Consider the following 22,886-nt stretch of genomic DNA (forward strand, 5'->3'; position numbering starts at 1 on the left):
ACAAAAATGGGGACCCTCCTTTTCAAAGCAAATTTGGGGACATGCTGTCATATTCTTTAATACTTATATTCTGTTATTGCACCTGTGAGTAGTTTTGCTTGAAGACAATACACTGTACGTTTAAATGTAAACAATATGCTATTATTTTAGACTCTTTCTACTCACAAGTTAGGTAGCTATAACTCTCTAAAGCAACAGTCTTCATTCAAAAATCTGAATTACTCTTTTTTGTTCATGTCTTAGTTGTTGCATTGCCTAGAGGACGAATTATTCATGAATTACTCAGGTTGAAGAGATCCATTTCATGCACTGCTGGAAATGCCACTGATTGACACCATACAACAAGAGTTTCTGCACCGTCTCCAGCTGGTCCTGGCAAGCCTCAGTTGGAGCTGTCTATTGGGTAACTGAGCGATCAAAAATTCCCTTACACTAATCCTCTCCTACCTGGGAATGTAAGGCCAGGGAAAGGTTCTGCTTGCTAGCAAACCTCCTGGTGTTTACTGATGTTACAGCATTCCTTGTTATTCTAATCCCTGAATAGTCCATTTCTAATAATTTTTCCAAAGAGAAGCAGACACCCCGATGCAGGTACAAGTTTTAGACTTTTCATTACATCAACACCAGTAAAATGACCTTTAAGAAAGAATGCAGGGAGTAATTTGTGACCATGTTTTGGGGGATCTAGTAACTGAAGTGCATATAATGGTGAATTACAATAAGGCCTTTATATTTTCTCACAGCACTCTCAGGAATAGAAAAAAAAAGGGGGGGGGATATGCAGTTTTATGACAAATTTCAAAAGAATTCCTTATGAGTGTACACTTGACATTGACTAAACTCCATAGGTGAGGATAACATTGCAAAGAGACAATTTTTTTGTCATCATACAATAAATGAAGCTTGTCATGAACATTTATCTTTCACCTCTGTTAAATCTTTCACTATGGAAAAAGTAATTATAACTAGAAGTTAAGATCTTGCACTGCAGCAAAAGAAAGAACACTTTAAAAAAACTTTTCAGAAAGACTGATTTTTTCCAAATCTCTTAAATCAAGAAAAGCTTTTATTAGGAAACTGAACTTTTCATATGAGGGTCTTTGTTTAGAATAATCAGCTAGTGTTCACTTAAAATATTTTTTTGCCCTTTGAAATGCAGATCTTGTATCTGGAAAAAATAATCCACTTGTTTTCTTATTGATCAATTAGCAGGAAAGGGTTTGTCACAACTTCACTGATTACACACTCTGAAAGTATTCAATTTAAGTTATGTGCACACAAGTTTCATTTCCAACCACCTACTTTGTCCTCTTCTTTCTCCTCCACCATCATTCCCCCCACTGTAAGATTTGATACCACATCTTGCTGAAACACAGGTGGCTCACCCAGTATGGGGAGAAGAAAGAGCTCATTTCCAGTTTAAAACCTGCTTTAGGAAGTGAAGCAGAAGGTTCATAACCTTTCCAATATTATATATCAGTGTGTATATAAACTATTTATTTCAATTTAACTTAATCAAGTTTGACCTAGACTCCCACCTTACGTCAACCTTAAGTTGATCTGATTAAAATAAGAATTAACTTCTCTACATCAGGAGAAGGAATTAGGATAGGGTTACCCAGCATTCTGTTCCTCATCTAGGCAAGCTCTCTGTGTACTCTGCTGTCTATCACAAGGGGCCTGGCTTCCTGATGTATCAAAACTCCACTGCTGCCATCACGTTTTCACTGGGTCCTTGTCTGTTCTAGATAATAAAAAAAGTAATTTTATCACATAGTGGCTAACACATATACAAGATCAGTACAACCACCCTGCTCCCTTTTAAAACCAGTTATATTACACAGACAACCCAATGTAAAAAGTTGAGTATTCCTGAAAAGGAGGCCCTAGCTGTAAGAGAAGTCCCAGTTGTTGCTGCGTTCCCAAATGAAATCCAAACACCATCTAGAATGTTTAGAGGTGAAGTACTTCCTGCAAATTCAAAACATCAGTCACTGGTACAAGTCCTGATTCATACTGAGCACTTCTACAGAATCTGTTCCTCTTCAGGCTATTGCACATGTTGAATGGGTCATGTTCTTCCACCAATTTGTTTCAGCAAAACAATGTACAAAATGTTACATGGTTATTTTTAAGCTCTTGAGGACACAAGGTAATCAAAAGTCAGTCCTGCAAATACCATTCTCATCTTAATGAAAATCGCAAGAAGCATATTTTAAACTAAAGATTGAGCACAATTTTATACAAATTATCCTGGTAATTTTAAGTGTCTTAATAGTTGTACTTATTTCCTTGAATCAAAAAGCTGCTGGGAGTTTTTCTACTGAATCACTGGGTAAAATTGTAGTTACAGCATAACTATCAATAATGCAGTAACAAGCAACAAACTTAAAGCTTTGTCCTAGCATGGGGTCTTAATGGTGACAGTAGCTCCAAGGACTACTCTACCTGCCAGCCTGCCACAAAGCTCATTTTCTCTCCTGTAACTTAGAAGACAGCATTTATGATCTTTCCTTAAGGAACCACAAAATCAGCTAAGAAAGCTGGAGGACATCTGGGCTATCTTGAGAATGATTAACTGTATCTGCTCTGAAATAAAAGCCTGACAAGTACTACTAACCCTTTCTTTGCCATCATCTTGTTATAGCCCCTTTATGACTTCCAGTGGTATGACAGGAGATTGGTCAGGCACTCCTAATAAACAGCTGAAATTTATCTCTTCAGCTCATTATAGAAAATATACGCATATTTTAAGAACATTCATAAATTACAAGAATTAATTGATAAGATTTTAAGTTTCAAAATTTTAACTAAAATTACAGAAATAATTTCCCCTAGCACCTTTTCAGCAAGAGGATTGTGATTCTGCTTTGAAAATTGAATTTTGGCACAAAAGCCACAAGCAGTCACAAAGGTTATTTCAGTCTCCTCTTATGCTGAACAATTTTGGCAGTCAAGGGTTACTCTGTTATTAACAGTTTATGCTTAACACCGTTGATGGAATACAAAAAGTAGAACAAGGGACACAGGCAATTTGTAAACAGACTATACAGTAGTCAGAGGCCAGAACAGTGATCTTGGCCTGAAAGCTCTTCAGCTGCTTGAGTGACACCATGCACTCCAGTGTTGGATCAGGTTGGTTTTGTCCTTTCTTTACAAAGAACTTTAGTCTCTCATATCTGAAGTTAGATGTATTCAGCTGAGGTATCAAAGCTGCAGTTAAAGATTTCTTCAGGTGGCTCTGAAGGTCAAAACCACACCTCTTCAGCACCTTGCTGCTCCTGTACTTTAACTCAAGGTCAAGAAACTTAATTTCCTGTCATGAAAGACTAGGAAACAGTTAATGTTGCAATTGACAACAATATCAGATGTATCACAAGATGTATCAGATGTATCAGAAAAAGCAGCAGTCTAGCAAAGCTGGCATTCACTTCCCTTCCTACAGACACTTCTGGTGCTAAAGGAACACTTGACAGCAACTTCTTAAGCCACATTGCCAAGACCAATACAAGCTGAGATAAATTGAAACTATTTATCAACACAATATGAAAAAATTTCCACATTCTAATCCATGTGTTTTCTCACACAACCTTTTACCTATAGCACTTCAATCTCTTTGCCCTGGATAACAAATTATAAACAAGTGGTGCAGGTGAAGTAAGCTCTCTTTTCCGCTCTGGGAAAATCAACCTGAACAATTACAACTCAGTTGCTTCTGCAGCAATGGAAATCTAACAACCCTGTTTCAAAGCCAGAATTAAACTTTACCCCAAACCAGCTGAAGTTACGGTTATAAATAATAGAAAAAAAGTATTTGTTACAATAAATGGCTAGTTTGGGTTAGTAAAACAGGATTAACAAAAATCTTAGATAACACTGCAGTTAAAAGAAATTACTTAGAAGAAGTTACTAGAAATTTTGAATTAACTGGAAGATTGAATCCTTACTAATTCAGCTATTAGTGACTGGTATCAAAATTTTCACTTTCAGCAAATAATCTCCCCTATTTATCTCTACTGTTAATTTCATGGACTTGAGCTCCTCAATTCTGCTCTTAGAGGCAGCAGTATAATTGCATCAACAGCACAACTGCATCAACTTTACTTGGCAAAATCAGTTCACAGCTGCAGAAAATGAGTAATAGGAGTAATTGTTTGCTAAATGCAACTGTCAGAAAAATGGATTTTGGAAGAATAAACACCCAGCTGCATCATGTGCTGTGCATGGCTCAGACAATGGCATGAATAAATTCCATGCAAAACAATGAGGAGATTTACAGCTTCTTGAACTAAGATCACAATATCCAGAAGGCCTGAGACCCAAGAATGCTTCAGAAAAGTAGAAGATTCAGAGAAAATACCACAGAAGTCAAAGCTTTTTAAAGATAACACTTCTGAAACTGTGTCGAGGAAACAGAAATGCCACAAGAGAAAGTCAAAAAGATGCCCCCACATCAACCACAATGTAGAACATTTCAGATGAGTATTTTATATTTTACCTGCTTTTTCAAATACGGTCACTTGTCTTACAGCATTACACAGTAACCCCTTAAGATCTTAAGACTGAGGGATAGAGGGACAAGCAACCAGAAACAGACCACAGCCACTGGAGCAGAGAAAGCTACATCAGTTATTCAGCTTTGTATCTGTACAGCATGACCAAATTCTAAATGCCTTTTACTAGTTTTTCTGTGTCATATTCACTCCCCAAAATCAGACTATGAGCAGATGAACAGAACATCTTAATATTCGTATCTGAATCAGCATTTTTCCCATCCACGTTGCTGGGGCATGGCATTGTATTAACCACAGGCTACACCCTTGTCTCCTAATTGTGGACTGCCCATGCAAAACATTAAAGCTCATGTTCTTTTATGGTTTATGCTGTAGGGATTTGTGCAGCAAGGAGGATGGGTAAGAGACAGCTGTCTTTTAACATAAGCTAGAACTTCTTTTGACAAAGACAAGGAAAATTCCATGCTGCCACGCTTAACATGTTTCCCATAATCTCTCGTTGCCATCAAAATCTCACTGTTTAGTTAAAGGAGAAGCCTTCACACACCTCTCGACAGAAGTGCCAACAAACATAACCATGAAAACATGCATAAAAATATAGAAACCATGCAATAGGCCTATGCTCTGGAATAGCAAGTACATTGCCTGTTCTACTCAAACCATTAAAATTAAAATTCAACTGCAAGTCATGTGGGGTAACTACAGAACAGACACATATACAATGTAGAGAGCAAATAATTCTTTCTTCCTATTATGAAACTCCCATAGCCACACAGCATCCTCAAGAAACTAGAAATTTCATTGCTCTTCTCTACCAGCTTTAGTATCTATCTGCTGCTGCACACCTCAGCACATCTTCCACACAGAGGACACTGATATTCTGTTATTGTTTTTACAACAGCACTTCAACCACTGGTAAGAAAACAAGGAGTATTTCTGAAAAAAATGCTTTCTGTTCTGATCCACAAAAAACTTCTTTGCTGAAATTAAACTCTTCCTTCAGAAACTGCAAGGCCTGCTTGATTGAAGTCTACAAGTAATCCCCTGCTATATTAGTGGATATAATACAGGGCACACAGTACCTACAGGGCAGGATGCAAATGAAGATTAATCTTTTTCACTTTGACATGAAGCAAACAACAGCTGGGTGTTTAAATTATATCATCAAATTCACCAAGACATTAAAAGCATAATAGTATTAACACTGATTTTCAAGTATTAAATGAAAGAGTATGTATTCACTAAGGCACTAACAGATTTTAACAATTTAAGGAGAGACACCAAAACTCAAGTGCAATTTCCCCTGCTCCCACCCCTTCTCCAAGAATTGTCATGCCTCAGGAAATGGTTCATGGACTGTAGTTCCTTAAAGATGACCTGAGAGAACATAGATTCATGTTGGTAAAGTAGCTAAACAATTACAGATTTTGATGCCCATAGACATTTACATTTATTAAAACTATTATTCAAATTTGAACATGGACTGAGAATTTCACATTGCTTTCAGTCAACAGCAATATTTTCACCTCCCAGAGGGCTACAAGCTAAGCTGTAGGTTTGTGGCCAAGTGTGTGGCAGGAGAATCTAACCAGAGGATTACCCCATTTATCATCCTAATCATGCCTCAGAAGCTGCTGCATTAACATCAATATCTGCATCAGTCTCCAAGTGTCACTACAAATTCTTCAGCTCTGAGCAATGTCAACACAGGCAGAAATCAACATATTGTAACATTTTTTCCCTTTTCTAAGATCCTGATCAGATGCAGAAACGCCTGTGTTTGATCCCTACATTTAAAGAACCCCAGCTGACACCACATGCAACTCCACAGAGCTCCTTACAGGACCCTGAGAACAACCCTGATCAACAATTTACTTTCCCATCAAGTGCAAAAAAATGTTTCAAGCAATTATTTTTAAGAGAAAACGGTATCCCATAAAATTCATTTGAAGGCAACCCCAAAATCCAGTTGTGAGTGTATGGCTTCGTATTAAGTGTTGGAACATGGACACTAGCAAAAAAAAAGTTATATGAAATAAGCTTGTCTATCACCTAAATCAAGCACCACAAAGAGAACAAATACTGACCCATGCTCTTCACTGAAATACGTTTTTTTTCATCTACTGTGGACAACCAATGTAAAATCCCCTAGATTCCTGCAAAAGCTACAGACATCCAAAGCAGCAAAAATGGGAAATCAAAACTTTTAACAAATTAATTTTTCTAAAGAGGAAAATGTATTTCTATCCCACAGTTTAAATAAATTATTTGATTAAGATCTGAGAGCTCCTTCATGTTCAAAATAAAGACTTTTCACTTCATTTATACAGGAATCCTCCGACAGGGAGCTTTGCTGATTAAACATGCAATTGCTGTTGAGTATTACTACAGACTTATCTTATGGTGGTGTCTAAAGATGAATCCATTCTCACCACTCTTAAAGCCTCTAAATTTTTCCTTGACTGCTTTTGCTATTGCATACTTTTGCAAATAACTAACACTTCTTTTCCACTGTAATAAAAAAAAGAAACAAAAAAACCCAAACAAACAAACAAAAAAACAACACCCAAAACCCACAGCCAGTTTAATTAAAACTAGCACACCTTGCAAGTCATAAAATAAACAGGAAGCTATAGATAAATGACTAGAAAGAGACAGCAGCTTCCTCTTTTTATTTATATATTCTGTTCAGATTAGTTCAATTTGGATGTTCCATCACAATTTAGAACTTCACTTAAATAGTTATTTGAACCATGACTACTCTTGATAGAAAAATGTTGGACATGCAGTAAGATCTTACCAGAACTCAAATAATTTTGTCACTAAAAGCAGAGTCAGGTAAACATGGTATTGCCCCACTGGTAACACCCACAAATCTTGATTGCGTTTATTGCATTGTAAACTACTTCAAAATTTACTTGGCTTTTTTGTTTAGTATTTATTCTTAGTGAAAGCCAAATTCAACAGCAGCATCTTAACTGCAGAATAATTGCCTATATCAAAACAAAGAAATATTATTATGCTGATGTTACAAGCACACAGGCCAGAAGAACAGATCCCCCCAAGTCATAACAGAACTATAGCTGCATTTATTATCTCCTCTAACTTCATGCTGTCAGAAACACTGCATGATAAAAAGCAAAACAGACTCTACAAAGAGAGCAAATCTACAGTGAGCTGTAATTTAAAGTAAAATAGTCTGCTCACAGACATATAACAAAAGGCAAAGAAAACCTGCAGGACAAAGAATCTCTTCACAGCACACAGAAGGCAGCACATTAAAAAATATTTTCAAGTTAAATGTATAATGCATTTTGAAAACAAGAAAAGCCCAGGAGGTAAAATTTTCTAAATTATTAAAAACACTAATTAATTTTATTCTTATGAAGACTAAACTAAAGCTTTGTCTTGTTTTTGTTCTGAGACCTTTTCTCAGATAAGAGGGAATCCCTGCTGTTAGACTCATGGTTTTATTATTCCCCTTGTATTTTATGAAGAAAAAATTTCATTTAAAAAGTTAATTTTAAAATTACTCACACATCATCTTAGGTTCCCCATTTATCCTGCTTAAATATTACCCACTGAACTTGGTCTCTCAAAAAGACATCAAGGGAGATAAAAAGAACGGAGATGTTATCCTGGTTCTTATTTTGGTACATCAATGCAAACAATTAAATTATATTTAATGTTTTATGTGTCAGCCACTGCTGATAAAGCAACATGGTACTTCTATCTGAGCAGTAGTTACTGCCACTTATTGCTTTTTCTATTTTAATATTTCATGGTATTAAAAAAACCAAAAACAAATTAACAAACAAAACAAAATCCAACAAGAACAAAGTCACCAGTAAAATAAAATGAGAGAGAGGCCAAAAAGTAATTTCTGGCCTCATTTTCTATTCATGGCATGCAGTTTAAGAAATAATGTGTCTGTGTTTTATTTTATTATGTTACTGTGTGACCTGCACAATCTCAGGAGACCATCTAAGGGGAGAGATGCACATTATTCCATTAGAGAGAAAAATCAATAATAGTACTCACAAGCTTTATACAGCTTTATGCAGGCTTTTGCAAACATTCCATTTTTATAAAACCTTAATTCACATTGAATTTTTAAGGAGAGGAATGCAAAAAACAACATTCTTAGCTTTATGTAGCCAAGAAAAGGAAAGAAAACTCTGTTCCATTCAGAATTAAGGCGAAGAGTCTCATTGTTATGCATAAATAAATAAACACAAAATTAAATAGCATCTCTATTATAAACAGACTTCAAGACAGGTGATTTTTTCCCCCCCATTTAAACAATTCTTATCTATAAATTCATACCTATTAGGAACAACATCCTTATTTTACTCTACCTAGAAATGCTAAACTCTGAAAGCCTATACATATGGGAAGTAGAGATAACAAGAGCCAAGTGTTCTGCCTGGAGAAAAATAATAAGAAAATTAGCCTGCAAGCTTTTCTCCCATTTCTGGTTTTTTAGGCACCTTTAGTTCTTTTGCTAGAAGATAAACTAAACTTAACCATAAACTGGAGTGATAGGAAAACCAGCAACAAGAATAAAAATAATCCTGAAGCTCTGAACACCAGTTTCCAACCACAGAATAATGACTGGTATGGCAAACTGCACTTCTGTGCCTCAGTAATGGCCAGACACCCCAGTCACCAAATGGCCCCTGTGCCAGATGAAGGCTGTCGTATTTCAATAAATTGTAAGGGTATAACATACAAAAATGAGAGATTTACGTCAATATATATTGAAAGAGTAACTTGCAAACCAATAATTACCAGCAACTTTGACCATATTTTGAAAATTATGTACACTAATATTGCAATTTAAGGAAGAGGGTGGAACTACTAATATCTGAGTGTAAACAACCAAATAAGACATTTCTCAGATGGTGCAGGAATGCTCAGAACAACGCAATTCCCATCCTCTCCTTATAAAACACTGCAAAGCAGAAAGCCATCCAGGGGTTGGGAAATCACTCACAAGTAGAACTGTGTCCTCCATTTTCCTAAACATTACTCTTTCATAGCCAGTCCTGTTCATGAACAGAGTGCACATAACTTGCTTATCCATCAGCTGCTATGGCACTAAGTAAGGACACAGAGAGGTTGAAGGCAGATGAGAGCACAGTCTTGCAACAGAGAACTGCAAAACCATACAGTCCAGGAGAAGCTTTCATCCTTTGGACTATCTGGAGAACAAGCCAGAATGGTGCTTCAATCCTTTAGAAAAAAGAAGCAAACACCTTTCAGCCCAGACTGTCAGTTGTGAAGAACTGGCTCTGGAGAGCACTGCAGAAAGAGTACAAGTGGTGCTCTGTGTACAGAGCTGGCAAGCCCTATAGTGGAGTGCATGGATGCAAGGTACAGATACTTTCTTCTTGAGGAGATTAAAATAATAATATAACTCCAGCATATCTATCACTTTCAGTAAAACATAAAGCAAGAGACAAAGGATTCTTTGAAAGCTATCAGAGTCACTGAAGAAATAACCAAGCAACTCAAAACCCAAAACAACTGAAATACTGAACAAAACAAAAAAAAAATATCTGAAATTGTTTCTCAAGAACGGTAGAAAACCCTGAGGGGAAAAGATGGGAACAACTTTGGACTGAGACTAAAAAAAACAACAGTGCCAATATTGTTGGTAGTATCTCCCCATCAGTGTTTAGAAATACAATTTGACTTATTGCTCTTATTGCACTCTTCCAAATGTATTTTAAAAGATCTAACAGTATGAAAATCCATTTTTAGAGTAGAGTTTTAATAAAATTATTTAGCAAATACATTTAAATTCTCATCAGCAATATATACACTTTAACTAATCCTAAGCCTTGGACTGATTTCCCTTAGTTGCAGGTACAACACTTTGTATGGCAGCTTTTTGAGTTTTAACACAATAAAACCTGCATGAAATGGATGTAGTGACTTTCTTCCTGTTATCATCTGCCTTCAGATGTATTGGTGATAAAGCTTCTTTAAATGCATCTATTCAGAAGGGAACACCATGCTGACAAACAACCTGCCCAAAGAAATATAAGCATCTTAAGTTCCAAGTGATAAAGAAAACATCAACTGCCTTTTTAGACTGTTAGTAACACAGTTCTACTTCTGTAGAAGCTATTTTCACAAATTCCACTTCTAATTCTTATAGACTTTCCAATTTCTTGATTATAATAATTACTTTTGTTGGAATGCAATCAAAAGTTCACTGGGATGAGAACAATGATCTCTTGTGGAAAATCATTTATTGCTTAGTTCCACTGAACTCCATAAATAGTCAAGGATTATATCACGTACTGAAAGGACTTGGCAGTTGGATAGATAATCCAAACAGGTTGTGAGCATCTTAAGAAAAGAGCACAGAAAAAGGTTTAGGGACACTAAATGACCTTATCAAGACACATAGGAAAAATCTGAGCCTAGGACAAGTATTAAGCAATACTTTTTGCTACACTAAAGGGTGGCTAAAACCAACACAATGAAGGTGCTAACCAAAACACCTCTAGCAACTATGCTACTTGGCCAGGTACTTTCTCATTACACTTATCTGAGTAACAAAGAGAGTGTAAAGAAACCCCAAGAGACTTGAGCCCACCTACCCTGACTTCTCAGGTGAACAACTAAGAGGCCGCAAAGCTCATTTGATTGTGCAGAAAGCAGTTTGTTTTTAAGAAATTAAGACAAAAATGAACTTCACTATTTTTCTGGAAAAAGAAACATTAACTAGACAAAGAGGAATAAAGTAACTTCCAATTCTTAATTAGCTTTCTAAGCTATTCAGTGAATGTTGGTACTCATGAATAGCAATCAATACTTCATTCTGGTGTTTTGTTGTGCAAATAAAGCACTTGAGAAGTATTATCCAATCCAAAAGTTAATACCCTTAAAAAAACTTGGTTAAAATAGTATCTATTTGCCCTATTGTAAAGGGGAAGGAACACACACTTGACTGAAATTTGAGCCAGTTATAGGAAGGTATCTGGTTACATTAAGTAACAATTCCTGCCATTTGAAGGAGATTTTGATATTTAGGTGCTTTTGAAACACAGAGGCCAGATTCACAAAAGAGTTTGTGCAAGAACTGAGGCATAAAAAGTGAATCATTAGAAGATGTAAAATGAGTTCATAGTCTTATTGTACTAAGAACAAGGCCGTTATCTCTGCTTTGAATGAAAAACAAAACCAAAAACCATTGATAGTAGTCACATTTAAGCCCAGTCTGAATACAGACAAAGAATGGACAAACCTCATTTAATTCCTGCTGTAAACGTTAAGAAGACCAGACAGGCCATGAGATCTTAGCTGTTTCACATTAGTTACCTAAGCAGAGAATAAGAGCTGCTGGGGCTGCCAGCTCACACCCTCCGTGGGCACACACAGCAGGGTTTCAAATACAGCCACATATAAGTGCATGAAGCCCAATGTTACCCTCGCATGTAATTTCGACTGACATTTAAAAATACCACTTATGCAGCTGCATGTTAAACATGACATACACAGCAATTCATAAGTTCATCAAGTTAACCCTAAGGTACTGCAGTCAGGAACAGATGAGAACTTATTTTAAAATAGCCCCATCAAAACCATTTTTCATTTCTCTGCAGTTCAGCTGCAGCTCATCCTGCTAACAGAACATGTTTATCTCCAGCAGCATGCAGGTATTTTACCATTCAGTTCACCTACTCATAACATATTGCAAGGATCACTGGTAAATTTTCAGTTTACCAATTTCTGCAAACACAAAGGGGGCACAATCTCACATGGTTTGTTGTGAGATTCACATCTCACATACTACCAACTACACCCCTATTTTAGGTCATAAAAAGTACAGAACATTGTTTCCTACAAAGGCTATGAAACATGGCCAACCTATCAACATAGCATTTCTAGTTTTGCATTTATTGGCATTTTGAATATTTGTATGCTAATTTGCAGATTAACAAGTGTCTGCACATTGGGCCTTTCGATAGATTTACTATATATACAGTAACATGCATCAGGAAAATATTGCCCATTTTAGAAAGTTCTTACTAAATATTACATTTAGACCTTTGATGTGAGACTGTATTTTTAGTAACAAACATGAAACCAGACAATATGACAAGCCAACCATGAAGAACTTTGGTTTTCTCTAACTGCAAAGGCCTTCAGTTCCAAGTTACAGGGCTTTTGGTAACTTACAAGGTACTCTGACATTTTCTAGGATGCCAAATGGGAAGAACGAGAGAATATGACACCCCAAGTGCTCCTATCCCCTTCTATAGGATGAAGGACTAGCACAGCTATTAGTGCTACCCAGGAACAAGGCAGAACAATTCTCAAGTAGCAGCCCACTGGCATTGTGTTTCTGAAAGTTCCTACTACACATTTCCTTGCTTGCATCCCCTCCCCATCAGCAAACTGCTCCTACTGTGTATGCAGCAACAGCTGAGAAGGAGCGATGCATATTATTCATTATTATATCTTCTCTTTCTAAAGGTGTACTTTTCCAATTTCTTAGTGAAAACTCTTGCCATATTAGCAGACTTTTATCAATGAAACTTAAAAAAAAATCATACACATTTGGAAGCATGCTGAGAACCATTTCAGTCTGCAACTGAAACAATTTAAAACAAGACTGATGTTTTGAATCCTAAGAATTCCTATTTTGTATTCAGATATACAAAGATCAAGTTCTAAAATAAAGGACCCATACTGGAAAAAAAAAATTATTATTAGAAACAGTCACATATCCAGCTGACTGATTGACACTTGAGGTGTCACATGTCACCAAAAATATTCTCTCTCATATATTTTTGCTCATCTTCACAAGTAGCTCCAATACTTTTTGATTTACGGATCTCTATAAATTTAGAGATGGACAGCTGAAAGGTAATACAAGCCTACTGAAAATAGACTTGTTTTGCTTCATTTTTTATTTACTTCTTTATTCATTCAGACCATGGAAGCCAGGTACAGACCCCCCAGCACCGAAAGCCTGAAGTTAAAGAAGAAGTACAGGGAAAAAAATTAGTTTCTCAAAATAAGACTCTTCAAATTATTGTCTCAAGAACTTCTTGTCTCCTCTTGCTGCTTTTTTTTCAGCAAAACACTGAAATAACTGCATTCTGAGCTTTCAATTTTATATGTATATGTCTACGTCTAGCCCAAACCAGGACAACTGTTCATACTTTTTTCATGGAAGCCAATGAGAGCGTCCAATGCTCTTCCATTTATCACATCAAATCAACAATTTCTGAGTCTTACATTTAGAGACAATATTAAAACGTAGACTTTTAAAACCAGCCTAGCATAAATCACACCAATTTACATCTCTCTAGGCTTCATTTCTCATAACAATTTGAAATTCTTTTAACCAAGATCTTAAAAGTTAATTCTTTCTTCGTAAGACTGACAACAATGGCAAATGCCATCTGTTCAGCTGTAGCTAAGGAATTTTTCAAGTAGCTCTCAAAAGGAAAAGGGAAAAAAGCCCTTCTAACATGACTACCATACAGTCTCTTTAGAAATACCACAAAAGTTCTTGCCAATGGATTGTCATATATTGACCTCTCCTTGGTCATTATATGTGAAAAACTCCAAAACATATTTCAGAAACCCAAAATGCTTATCACACAAAACTCAAATTATTTTACCCCTGTTACACCAATCCATATTTTGCAAGCTCTGCTTATAACCAAGACATTCAACATAACTATTGCACTTCTGCAAGCCAGTATAGACAAGGTGAAGTGCTATTTTCCAGCTACAGTCAGATTTTCATTGCATTTCAAGCCATCAAGTATAAGAAAAATAACAACTCATAAAAACTGGGAGAAATGCTCATTGCTTCATTTGTGTTTGTAAGCTTTTGTGTTATACCTGCATTATCTTTTCACTTCTGTCTCGCAGTACCAATAGGGTTTATAATCTTTTAAGGAATAAGGATTACATTTCTTTACTCTCTTGATTTCAAAAGCTGAGATGTTAAGGGAAGAAATATCCTGAATGTCAATAAAAACATCACAAGTCATTAAATCCTTGTAGGCTGACTGTGGTTAGACACATGCAGTGCATATGCAAGCATATACACCCACAGGTAGTATTTATAAGCATGTGCACACGTCAGTCTAACTGAAAAGAAGACATCAGTCCCAGAAATTGGTAAAATTCCAACTATTCTCATCCCTTTAACTTACTCTGATCTGCTAGCAAATGAGTGATGGATGAATGCTGACCAGAAAAAATCCCCACTATCTTAGTATTTAAATTTAATGGCAATTATATTCCAGTGAAATTTAAAACAAAACAAAACAAACCTCTGCATTTTAATTATCCTAAGATATAAGAAAGTAGCAGTGAGGTCAATAAACTGTCATTCTTAAAAATTATTAGAAAAGTAGAAAAGGACTATCCCTATTTGGAATACAGAATTTCCAGTGATTATTCTAATTTAAAACAGGAGAAAAGAAAAAACCAAAACAAACCAGTTTGGAAAAAAAAAAATCATTACATCTGAAACCTTAGGAAACTCTAGCACTGCTTGTCTTTACTATACTTGCAGTATTTAACTATCAACAGACAGGAGCCATGGGGACAGGATGGAAGATAGTCAAAGTGGGAATAAAAGGAAAACAGACTGCTTCATTACAGGCATTTTGAAATCCAACATAGTGAAGTACCACCACATTTAAAACCTCTAGGATAGCCACCTTGGTCAACTCTTCACTTAATAGTTTTAAGCTAAATGAAGACAAAACTAAACAAAAAAACCCCAAGAACTTCGAAAAGAACAAAAAAACAAATAATTGCTCTATTGACTCAGTGAAAGCAGTTATACCACAGCAAGTCAGAAGGTGAAAGAGATTAAATCAAACATTTCTCCTATTTGGATAAAGGCAACTATTAGAGGAAGAACGTTAACAGCTTTGAAAGAACCCTTTACATTTATACTAAAACACACAAAGGCTGAAACCCTGATTCCACAGAGATACACTGCGAAGTTCACATTGATTTAATAAGAGTCAAGATTTCACACACAAAGACAAAACATCTAAATAAAAGCATTAACTACTAGGAAACTGCAATTCCATGCAAAACCACCTTTGCAATCAATACAGAGAAAAGTCACATTAAAATCAATTGTAATTCAGCACATAGACTCCTAATATCCAATTCTAAAAAATGCATTTAGGTAATTGGCAAAATCTTCTTTCACAGGCCATTAGTCCTAAATGATACATTGGTCAAGTTGCACTCTGGCTGAATGATCTCAAGGATACTCAGTCCCATCAGGGCCAAAAAACCTGAACCATTTCTACAGCAGTACACATTAGTACCAACCCTGAACATCTCATCCAGACCCAAACTACAGCAACAAGCCTAAAGCAGGGATATTTCACCACCAAACAACTGAACATATAAGATGGTTACACCAACCCCAGCAATTTCTTAAAAGAGAGGTTTTAAGAACCATCCACCTCCCACATTAAGTAGGATTTCAGGGGCTTCAGGGGGACTAAATCCCATTTACTACAATTTGCAATTTGTTTTTTAGTCATGAAACTTTTTTAATGTCAGTTATTGAGAATGACAAATGTCAAATTAACTAATGTAGCTAGAGACATCCATATTTTCTGACTAGAATATTTACACTGATTTTACCTAGAAGTCACTTGTAATTTTGATTCCATTTCATTTTCATGCATGAAGTCCTAACAGCTCACTCTTAATAACTCACTCCCTTACTCAACAGCTATAAGCAGCTATCATACTCATTTAGAACTCACTCCCCTAAAGTACACTTCAGAAAGCTACACTTCACCATTTCAGATACTTAAATTCCCCTCATTAATCTAGTAAATTTGCAGTTCATAAAAAGAACACAAATTCTTTTGTGCATTACCAGCACCCTGTAGATGTCTGCTCAAACCCCCACAGCAAACGTGCAGATTTCCCTCCAACTGGGTCTAGTTGTTAACATGCTTAAATACCTTGACTAATCTAAAAATGATAAATTCACACTCTACAGTTTTGCAATAATTCAGTAAAAGCCAGATTACACCAACAGAGCTCATGAAGACATAAACAACATGGAAATAAAGGCTCAGTTAGGTTTCACAGTAAGGTTTACTGAAGAAAAGACTTCACCCATGTACGTTCAGCAAGTCAGCAGGCCCTAGTCAAGGATTTTGGCATACTCACGTCTTACATTGTAGCCTCACCAGACATGGAATGCAAAACTAATTTCCTTTCAGACTTGTATCATTTCTTACACCCCACAGTTAAGTATGTGGGCACATATAGGTGTAGACAAAATTATAACTGTTTATAATAAATATAGAGAATACACAGAACACGCTTTTATACACACATTTTCTGAACACTGCATAAATCATACACCAGATGTCATGTTCTGCAAGAAATAACTTGGAGTACAAGGAAGTGTGTGATGCTGCAAAAAGCACTTTATTTATTACATCATAAGGTGACAGACAAATAACCCTGCCTCTCTGTAGTGATAGATTTGACAACTCTTCAAATCATGCCATAAGCATCTCTTGCAAAATTCCTTCTAAATAATTTTACATCTTTTCCTAATCATGACAACTTTTCTATTTTTAAATAATCACAACATACTCAACTCAAAGATAAAAGAGATCAAACCACAAACTCTAACTCTAGATAGTATTTTCTTTTTCATACCAAAGCTCTCTACTTCAGCTGCCATTATCAAAGGTACCAGTATTGGCTTTAATACAAGCTTGCTGGTGAGCCACTTAAAACGTACAACGAGGACATGAAAAAAAAAAGGGAAGTCTCAAATAAGCTCAGATGTTCTTTAAAACCCAGAATAAAACCCGTTACGAAACACCACAATTTGTGTTCAGCAAGTGAGCCAGTTTTGTAAGGCACAATCCCCCACATTTACTGGGCTGTCAGGTGAAGGCCACAGAAGAGACACTGTAGGAGAAACAAGTGATGGTTTTGAAAAGAGTATCCCTGTTTTTGACAACGACCAATTCTAAGCACCCAGGTGAAAGAAAAACATACAAAAAATACTGCACTGGGATAGTGCCACTCCACAGTCAGCATCTGCAGAAACACAAGGAATGGCACAGAGTGCCTGACAGAGCATGTCAGGTAATAAAACATTTCATTAAATGCTCAGGTCATCTTCAAATCTGTTATTTCTCCACTACCAAAATCATTACAATGTCCCCTGGGTAGCTTGAGACAGAGGTTTTGGCATGACCTTACCAGGTCATTGCATCCATTCTCCTTCCTGCCAAAAGGTTTGGTCCACTATTTGTGCTCATACTGTTCCAAATAGTTCTTAACAGCCCTCCAGTTAAAGGCACTAAAATATCATGAGAAGCTTTGCCTAAGTCTACCCTGAATCCTTCCTGTTGCTCTTTTTGTCACACCTACTGAGAGCAGGAAGAATCTGATTTTCATCTCTGCTTTCCAGGAGCTGTTTATATACATGAAAACTGTTAGCATATTCCTCAGCTCTTTTCTGTTCAGCTAACCAAAATCCTTTCAGCACGTCAGGTCACATTTTTAGACTTACCAATCTCACTGTTCTTAGTTGGAACCAACCACCAGCTGGTCCAGATCTTACTTGAAATGCAAAATCCAAACCCAAAGATTTCACTCCAGCTGAATCTTGATTAAGGAACATGTCCTGGTTTGAAGACTTATTTTTGCTATTTTTTGCTTTAATAAATCTAAAGGGATAAGATATTCAAGAGAGTGAGAAACCACCACTTGAACACAATCACTAGGGGAAGTCAAAGCTCCCTTTCTATGTATCCCTTACCTGTTATTTTTAGATTGCTCTTTTACTAGACGGAGAAAAAACAAATAAGCCTCTGAGAGGAGCTACACTTAGTTTATGGTTCTCTCCATAAACAAACTATGTATTTGAGCCAGGCCACTTCTTTCTGCTATTTGGTTTTTTAATTTGTCCTTTACAATTATACTAACATAATATTAAGTAATACTAAACATGTTTTAAATATAAAGACTTGATTACTTCCTGTATGTGCCAAAACAATAGAGTTGCCAGTGCACACACTAGCAATTAGTTTGCTATAGGAACAAATCCATTTTGTCTTTTGTTTTCCTACTACTTATTTTACAGCAGGGAAGCTCTGTCTAAGTGAAGTTCTAGCTACACCACTTCCACACTCTCCACGAGCCAGGTAGGCTACTTGCTGCCTTCTAACACAACCTTCTTGGAAACAGAAGAAACAGAAAACAAAAAAAAAGAAACAGAAACAAATCACTTAGTTACCCCAAAGTCAAAATGAGAACCCAGAAGAGGCCAATAACATAAGCCTGAGAGGGAAGAATGTAAGGGAAGAAAGGAAGTGCTTTTGAAGATAAAATCAGACCTTTGAAATTACCTTCCCAAAACATTCTGTCAATCTGACATAGAAAATCTGATACAGAGTGTATGAGAAAATTCAGACTCCAACATTTTTATCTGATATGAAAGATAATCATAATGAATCTTTATTTTGAAGACCCCTACAAATTACAGCTGTTTCATAACACACACCAAGCTGTAACTATATAAAACTGGTAATTTGCACTCTGCTTTTTTAATGCCTAGCGGATATGCAAGAGCAATGGATCATCAATAAGTTTTTCCAGTTAAACAGTTAACAATTAGAACAAGGTGACAGTGCCCCCAAGACTGTCTACTTGACTTTTACACACTGTTCCAAATCTTTAAAAGGTAGAGAAGAAAAATTGAGGCCACTTTCAAGGGTGAAATTTCACATGAGAAAGTCTACCCAGACACAGATACTGCCTTTGAACTCGGAGGGCTGTGACTTCAAGAAGAGAAAAAAATGCAACAGAATTATGACTCCACACTGCTCTCACACCACTTAATATTTGATGACAAAAGACATGCCTTCCAGGGTGTTCTTTAGATGGCACACACTTTGCTTACAATTGAAAGACGATTTGAAAGCTCTTAAGGTCTTAGGTTACCAGTTTTGGTAGCCTTCCAAATAATGCAATCAAAAGTGGTCACAAAATAATAATGGCTGGCAAACATTCTCTAGCTTTGTAATGACAACTTAAAAATAACTGTCAGTCCTCTACGCTGAAATACCTGAATACTAAATCAGTTATCAAATACTCCATTCTTTTAGTCTTTTGAGACCTCTGAATCATTTAATTATCTGGAAACTCAGACTTCATAATGAGATGAATCTTTTATCCTATGAGACAGAAGAGTCAGTTTTCATAAACTGCTTTTTCATTCAAAACACTTTAATAAAAGGAAAAAAAATAAAAGGAATATTCCTATCTCCATGCACTGAAGAGAAAAAGGAAATATGAAACCATTTGTGTATTTTCCAGGGTTTCGTGGTGAACTACCGAAATCATGGTTGTTACATTCCCCATCCTCTGACCTACGCAGTGTGCCAAACATTCCTTCTCATGTATTCTGGATAAGTATGAAAAGAAGGTTATTATTTTTTTATCTCTCTTCTTTGACCTGTTATGAAAACATATTGCATTATTATTTACTATGAAAAAAAAAATTTACAAGAAATGATAGTGCTATGCAGAAAAATTCAGACACTGCAATCTGCTTAGCACATTCTCAAAGATTTTCCTTCACTTTTTCCCCCCAGGCTTTAGACTTTCTTTCACACAGCATCAGCTGGCTCTGTCTCCCTGGGTTAGTTGTTTTTCTACAGCTGATAGTCATATCAGATGGATTCACATAACAGACTTGCCAAGTGGGACTGAATGTTCCAGTGATTTGAAAACGTCCTGAATGACTAAGATTTCAAGTTTTGCCCATGTAATTAATTTAATTGGAATCAAATATTCTAAGTTATTCAGATCATTGAGATGCTTTCAGCTGTACTTAAAAATAAAAAGATGATGTTTACATTAATGATGACATTCAAAGGCAGTCAAACTTGAGAATTTGACTAACTGGGTCTCACAAGTAATTTGGATATGGCAACCTTTTTAGGACTTCACTGGGTAGGTAGTTAAATAGTACATACTAGAATCAGATAAATAATAGAAGAGATCAGCCTTATGAACAGATCAGTGGAGAGACAGAAAAAGAAAGTGAAATGCTGCAGGTAGTATTCCTCCCTGCCAGCAACCACATTACCCTATAAATTTTGAGTGGGCTGGGGAAAAAAAAAAGAAATCTTCAGCATATTCTGTTTTACAGAACTGAAGACCATGAAAGACTGTCCACACAATTTGCAGACATTATTAATGCAATTTCAATAATTAAGTGTGCCTCCCTGTCCTATTGAACAAAGATGTCTGAAACTAATTTTAATATCCAAATTAGCGATTTTTGGATTGGAACCTATGATAAAGATACCAGGGTCACCAACCTGAAAAAAACAAACAAAAACCCCAAACAAGCAAACATAAAAACACCAAAAAAACAACCAAGAACTGCATAAGACTATTTAATATACACAGTAAGTTCTATAAACAACCATCAAACTTCCTGACTCCACCTTTATATTTGATTTTCCACTAATAACTTCAGAAACTTTTTTTTTTTCTGTGAAGAGTAAGAAGATTTTTACAACCTGGAAATATTTGTGAAAAAGTTGTTATATTTACAGAGTGAATAGTAAGAATCAGGACTGCTTCTGTAATCCTTCTTTGCATCCTCAAAAACATGCAGGGATAAGAAAAGGCAGATGTGGTAGTTTTGTTTTTAAAGTGAAGACCAGCAGAGCACAGCAAAATATATGAGCTAAGATTCAGAATAATTATCTTAGACTGCCTTTGATAGTCTCTACAACAAGATGCTCAAAGCACAAAGCTTTGTACACACTATATTTTACCTGCATCTCCAACCTGAAAACACCCACCTTCAAGCTAAAAGTTCATAATTAAAGTACCACACTTCTGAATCCTATGCAAGATACCTGCAAACTGCCTTTTGAACTAAAATTGGAATCCTAGAGAAAAAATACAGAACAAGGACAAAACAAATTCTTCTTGAAATAACCCCTTTTTCTTCCCTCTTCTGTACAGGTGTGGGAAGGAAAATTCTCCAGAGATATGCATATCAGATACTAACTACTTACAGTGCCAAGGTATGTCAATTCATTTAAGCCTTCATTATAATCTTCTATAGTACCTAGAAGGTCAACTAATTGGTGAAGATTTAAGGCGCTAAGTATCAAAACAAATGCTCTTAAAATGTCTATTTTCAAACACTACTAACCAAAAATGTTCTCTGAAGCCCTCCAGTGGTCAAATAGAAAGTAGAACACAAGAAAACAACTCCCATTTGCCTGATAACTACCTGCAGCATTCAAAAAGATACAAACGAACTAAACCTCGCACACTTGTCTACAGAAAAGATAGATATAATAAAGATATAATTATCATAAAATACATAAGAAAATAAACAAGTGAAAAATAATTCCCCTCCATCAAAATGTTCCATGTTATTTATTACATCGCACCGTTGGTCTGGCCAGAAAACACTATACCTCGCCTGTAGTTACTCGGTTCCAGTCACACAGTTTAATCCAAAATTATGCTATCTCTTGCTGGAAAGAATCAAGTTCCTCTCAAAGTCAGAACTTAAGAGGTTTGTTTGGTTTTCTTAAAGAAAACAAACATTGAAACCCAAATAAACACCGAAGTTTTCCCTCTCACACAAACAGAAGCAAAATAAAAGGTAAACCTGACATGAAAATTAAAATATTAGAGCTGCTTTTAAATAACATAAAATAAACTGAGGCGGAGTTCTCAAAACTAAGTTTTTAAAACATGGGGCTAGGAAGTCAGCCCAAACCTGAGAGAAAACAACGCCAAGGAAAGAGAGATGAGGCGAGATCAGGAGACCCTGACCCGCTGCAGCCCCAAGCAGCACCGCAGGGCCCCGCGGGCCGGAGCCGGGCGGGCTGCGCCGCAGCCCCGCTGGCACCGGGGCGTCCTGACGGACAGTGGGGCCACGAGGAAGCAGAGAGCGGGCTGGGAATATTCTGGATGACCTGGTGCCAAGGCCTCCCAGAAACTTAGTAGTTGCCATCTCCTCCTTCTGCTCTCCCTTCCCGACAGTTCACGGGGGAGAAGGACACCCCCAAGACAAACGCCATCCACTGCTCCCACCCGCGCCGGACTCTTGGAGCAGCTCCGCAGCACCGGCCGCTTCCAGAGCGTGCGCGTGTGTCTGTGCTCCTCGCGCACCCTCATCCCCGCCGACGGGCATGCCCCAAAAAGTAGCGTACAACGACTTGCTGGGAACCGTCTGACCTGGGGCCTCCCACCCTCCCGAACTTTCTCCTCAGCCGCCTCTGCGGGAGGGGCCGCAGCCCGCACACGCCCCGCGGTGACCGCCCCGCCCGGCTC

General features: G+C 36.8%; 1 protein-coding gene across 1 annotated transcript in view; it reads right to left on the bottom strand.

Moving 5' to 3' along the window:
- Positions 1 to 22,886, bottom strand: part of CLSTN2 (calsyntenin 2) — a 292,419-nt gene that overhangs the window by 268,021 nt on the left and 1,512 nt on the right. The window lies entirely within an intron of this gene.

This window comes from Calypte anna, chromosome 9 (genome assembly GCF_003957555.1).
Source record: "Calypte anna isolate BGI_N300 chromosome 9, bCalAnn1_v1.p, whole genome shotgun sequence".
Lineage (NCBI taxonomy): Eukaryota > Metazoa > Chordata > Aves > Apodiformes > Trochilidae > Calypte > Calypte anna.